We start from the raw sequence: 6,000 nt of genomic DNA on the forward strand, positions 1-6,000 counted from the left end.
CTCCCCGATGGGGACATGTACCCTACATTTACTAGCAGTGGGTGCTGTAGGAAAAGATAAACTAAGCAAAAAGGTCATTTGTCTATTCCCATTTCCAGTCACTAAGTTCAAATGATGAAAGTAACAGAACTGACACCACTCTTCAAAATTTTATTCTCTTTTGTTTTCTCTTTTCTCTCTTTTGTTCAGTATTTTAATTATTTACTGGTTGATTCTGTTTCCATAAGTGGGGGTTTTTTCCCATCACATTTTTTTTCAAAACCTCCTAGATACTACCATGATTTATAGCAATTTTTTTTTGTTGTTGTTCACAATAAACAAGATACTGAAAGAAAGAACTGTCTTATGGGTAACTTACTAATTTCTGGTAAAGAGTCACCCAAGAACAGAAATATTAACAGTCTTGCCCAGCTAATGATTGCATGCTGCAAGCTGTCCCTTGCAAAGGATTACACTATTTCATGCAAAATATGGCAGCTGCCATAAATCTGCTCCACTCATAGAAATGAGCTGAGATCTTCGCCTGGTAAATAGTCATGTAGTCCCAGTAGAGACAAAGGAACTCCAACTTCATCAAAAACAAATATCCATCCCCTTTGCTCCCTTCACCAAGCTGCCAGAACAAAAAGCAGTCCCATTGTGAGACAGTATCTGCCTTATTCGCTCTCCTCATCTGTGATGACTGTGGTTGCTCCCACACAGCACTATGCCCTCCACCAGAAGCTCAAGGATGGCTTCCAGCCTCCCAGAGCTTTTCATTACCTTGTCTCCATTATTTAGACAAATTCAGAACACTTCTCCAGACAGGTTGCAGGGCGCCAGCTTATCAGCATTATTATAATAATGGGCCTTTATCCACAGTATCCAGCCTCTCCTTAAAAATCAATCACTGCCCGATTAATGTTCTGTAAATAGGGGGATCTCCATGCCCTCCTCTTTTGAGCCCTCTCTGCTGTGTTTCACTGCTTGCTTCTTGTTTTGCTTTTCTGACATCACCTGGCCACTTGCCATCTTAACGTTTATTGTTAAATAACCAGTTTGAAGAACATTCATGGTCTGTTTAATGAGACCTGTGTCACACATTCAAAGCAATTTAGCTTTAATGCATTTACCTAGCAGTTCAGGGGCAAAGGGTAGCCGAGGTGTCCTGAAGCTGTGATGTGTTAATGATTACTGTTATCTTCGTCTTTGTACTGTCCATGAAATCTTACTATGGTCAGGATGTCCCAGGGCTAAGCATGATACCATGTAATTACATGGAAAGAGGAAGCCCATAGCATTTATTTTATCCTGGGAATTATATGAAGCTATCCTGTAGCAAACTAGTCAAGCAATACAGAGATTTTTGGGTTACATGCTTTTTTAGGATCACTTATTTCTTTTAATTTGCCAGAGAAAGACAAAGCTATATTTTCCTTATGCTCTGACTTCCTATAATGTTACAAATTCTAGGAGGGCTTCTCAGAAACATGATCCTATAAATGCAGCCATATGTGCACATAGCATTTCAAATGCCTTATTCTAGGGGCTCTAGCCATGGTACTTAGGACAAGATCTGCTTTTACACTATCTAGAAGCCTTGGCAAGAAGAATAGAACAATGTCTTGGCAGGACACCATGTTTCATTTAAAACAGATATGGATGCTAAGGTAAACAAATCTAATATAGATACTGAAATAAGATAGAATGTGGCTTCTTTTTTAGAAAAAAAAAAAAAAAAAAAAAAAAAAAAGACTCACAAGAGTCAGTCCCAATTTTCTGACTTGTCTGCTGGAATAGAAGTTCCATTCATTGCAGTAGGATAATTATCTTCTTTTGGCTCCATGTGTGAATTTCCATCCAACTACAGACTCTGCCTCATCACAGATGGGCCTGTCAAGAGAGAGGTCTAGTTATGCTGGGCACTGTGCATACACATAACAAGAGATCGTCTCCAAAGAACTGAAGAGAAAGCAAAAACTAGGAGAAAGTGAGAAATTTTGCTCTGGTCTGTGCAACACAGTGAACTACACAAAAAAGAAAGCTCACAAGGAATAGTCCAAAAAGCCCACACTTCTTGGGATGCCTGTAGCATCCAGCAAATTGGAGAGGCCTCAGCAAGAGTCCATGAAGCTGCCTCTGTGTTCAGAGCCTAACCATGTCATCATGGCCTGAAACCGCCAGTAACCACCTTTGGGACAGCTACAGTTTGAGCCACAATGACCCATATTCTGTCACTGTCTGTGGGGGAAATGACTGCCTTTTATGCTGTTTTTTCCTCAGCATCTTTTCTTCTGGAAGAAAGGCATTTTTCTTTCAATAGAGAAAGCAGTTCAAGGGCAGGATATCTTTCCCTAACTTTCCTAAACAGAAAAAGGAGGCCATATATGCTGGCATTTTCTTGTAACCACTTTAAACATCTGCAGATCCTCACAATTTGCTTCACCAAACCAGTTAGGCTTGGAAGATTTCTATTTTTCTTTCTAGCTAGGGGATAAAGTTCATAAAATAAAAGGAACATGCCTCAGAGCAGCATTTCAAACAGAAAATTATTTACCCTGAAGATGTGAAAACCCACTTTGCTATATTTATCAGTTTTATAGCAGAGAAAGTTTGAAATGTGTATTTATCCAGCAAAATCAGCAAAGCCTCTTAGGCTTCCACTGTCCCAACTGGTATAAAACTAAAACTGAATCATGGTTTATTGTTGGCAGGGCTTAGCTTTTTGCTGTATATTAAAATGTTCTATAGAAGGTTTGGGGTATTAAGACAACACAGTGTCAGAAAAATTAGATTAAAATTAGCAGTCCACAAATGTGGAATTAAAAAAACAAACAACAGCAACACAAAACAAAAAAAGGGAGGGGGGGGGTGGTGGGTGGGAATTATGCAGGACCACTTCTACTCTAGAGAGAGACAAATCCATTAAGCTAATTAGTTAAGCAGCTGATGTTCTGCCCTGACATTTTTTCTTCATTTAGGATCTTTCATTCTTCATGCAAGATCCCTCATTATTTCTTATCTAAACAAACCCCAATATACAGGCATTCATCTACAAACAGTTTGCTGATAAGATTTTCCTCTAAAGTCACAACCTGAAATTTGAAGTGTGACCTATGTGACCTATTATATAAATATTATTTTCTCTTTTCTTGTGAACCAAGGACTCAGTCTTTATAAACAACTTCCTTTATCCCTCCCTCAACAATTAGTTTCACTCCAAAATAAGTTTCCTTTTAGGTTTTTTACTTTTAAAAAACAACGGGGAGATGGATGACAGGACACTTTAATGTAAATCCCTGTTCTGTCACATACTTCTTGTAAGACACAGACACGACAAGACCAGATCCTCAGAAAACACCTGACAGAGCAATCCAAAAGGCAGGACTTTTGAGTGCCTCTTCAGCTGCTGCCTGGCTTGAGAGGGGCTTAAACTGCCAAGCTGCTGGGGTTCCTGCCAGTAGAGTATCTCTGTTCTGGACACACACATGACTCCATGCATCTAAGCAGCACTGAGTGCTATAACTCATCAGGAATCACAAGATTCTGGCTCTACAGCCTGGAGTTAGGGCATTGGCCAGAGGCAGGAAGGGGTTGTAATCAGTGCCCTGATCCAGACAGTATTGTGCAAAGTGGGGAGAGAGGAAAGAAAAGAAAGAAATCCCTACCCAACAATGCCACGAAATGCCACAGACTGGAGGTCAGAGCCAGATTCAAAGTTCAGTATAAATCAAATCAGCAAAGTAGATGTTTTATCTGCCAGAGATGTGGGAAATGGAAACATTACATATGGCCCACCATGGTGGTTGTACTGCAGGCAAGTACAACTGAAATGAGGTAGGTGTTTAACTAAAATGAGCTAGGTGTTTAAACATAGTTTTCACAGATGCTAGCTGCACCAAGGAAGGCAGAGACCTCCAGTCATTCTCAGTTTGTGGGCTCCTGTGGAAAGCCTCCTCTAAGAACATCAAACACAGAGGTTACTGAAGGTATATCCAAGCTTGTTTGTCTTCATCAGCTTTCACAGCTTCCCAGGAAGTATTCTGTAGGATCCTAGGGACCCAGTGAGTTGAGTAGCATTAAGTTAGAGACTGAAGACATGTCTGTGCTCCAAGTGCTGCTCTATACAGAGGTACCTTAGCTAATGCTGAGTGAATCAGCACTGAAAGTAAACACCTCCCTTTTCATGACAGAATACAAGTGGACATGCAGAGGAGCTTACATGCCTTGACTCTATTTCCTTGCAATAGCTCATTCATTCTTCTGTTTTTTGTATAAGTATTCATATGTTGCAGTAGTACATCCATTATCCCTCTTCTCTATGCCATGTAAAGAGCCAGCAATGAAGCCAAGAGATACTGACCCACTTTATACAACACCAAGGAGACAAATAGCTGTCCTTTGGGATGGTCCTTCTGCAAGCACTTGTAGAGCAGCAAGCAACCAAGCAAGGCAGACCCGTGCTGAGCACTGGACTCACACACCATCATCCCATGAAGAGGGAGGAGAAAGCTGAGGAGTGGGGCAGGACAGCAGGGTGGCACCATCTCTATCCCTGAGACCATCACCGTGCCAGACCTTAAAACACTTTGCTGTCTCTTCAACACATTTCTGCTCCTTCCCTCCCCTGGGGAAGTTTCTGAGATTAAAAGCTTAGAAAGTTTTCTAGCCATGGCAGGAAAAGTGGATGCATTTCATAGGGTCCCATTAGCATCTCCATCAGGATCATAGGGGAGGATACTGCTCACATCCAGTCTCAAACTTCCCCTAGGTGAAGTGCATAACATCCCCAGCAAAGATTCTGGGATGGGTGATTAAATTGTTCCAGCATCGACTTGCATGCCACCCAGGGCTGGCATGGAGGAGATTTCACAAGAAACCAGGAGCACGACAGTGAGCAGGTCTTCCAAGTCCGGAGAGTTTGTTTTCTTTTGCTTTACCCATTCCATCAAGCTCTATACAAAATGTATGACCAAGCTTGACTTTTAATAACTTAATTTTCTGAGTGTGTTTTGGCATTGATCAAGAAGTTGCCTGGTTTGGACTTTAAGTGATTGTCTCTGAATTGTTACTCTATATACATGCCTGCAAGCAAGGCACCCTGTGACATTTTTGCAAAGCTAATCGGTTCCTGCCACTGAAGTTTAATAAATGTTACTCGTCTGCCATGCAAGGTCTGAGGTTGCTCTGCTGAGAAGAAGAGTAGAAATTGAATTTGAGGAGAAAACATTTTCTGCACAATCAGAATTTGATATAAAACTTAACTCTTGAATATTTCTTACTAAAACACCATATCAAAACTAAGAAAATTAACACATATTCTATTTTTGTAAGCAGCAATAATTTTTTTCAAAAAAAAAAAATTATTTACATGTCTGCTGGAAAATACAGACTGGATTGTCTGTATGGGCCAGATTCTGCCATTCCTCCTACCATGAACCCACTCTATCACCAACCCAAAGTTGAGTTATCATTGCTGATAATTTTAAAAGGATAGCACTTTATTTTGGTCTGGTATTTGGAAAGTTCCCTCTTTTCAGTCTTTTCCAGTGTTTGATGACTACATTTAAAACCTTTGAAGGAGGGAAGAAGTTTGAGTTTTTAGCAAAATTTTCCCCTACCAGCAAATCCTGCCCCATGCGCAGGAACTGCACACACTGATCCCCTAATGGGCTACAGTTCCCTTGTGCAGAAGGAACAATTTAATGTACCCTTCTTGCATCACAGGTAGATGTCCTACATATACCAAGGAGCTACATCAGCAACATAAATTCCCCTAAAGTGATCAGATGTGTACTGTGTCATGTGTGCCCATTGGTATCTCAGAGTCCAGAACTTTAGTGATACAAAGCACTGAACGGAACACATTCTGAAAATTATGAGCCATCTCTCTAGAGAAAATACAAACTATTCCAACAGTCTGTTATGCTATTGCTCATCTCTTTCTCCTTCTGCTTTTTTATTGCTAAGACCTTTCTTTCCCAGTTTTCCCCTTTGTTTAAATTTAAGAACATCGCTTTG

This window comes from Athene cunicularia (genome assembly GCF_003259725.1).
Source record: "Athene cunicularia isolate RWA chromosome 5 unlocalized genomic scaffold, athCun1 chr5_part1, whole genome shotgun sequence".
Lineage (NCBI taxonomy): Eukaryota > Metazoa > Chordata > Aves > Strigiformes > Strigidae > Athene > Athene cunicularia.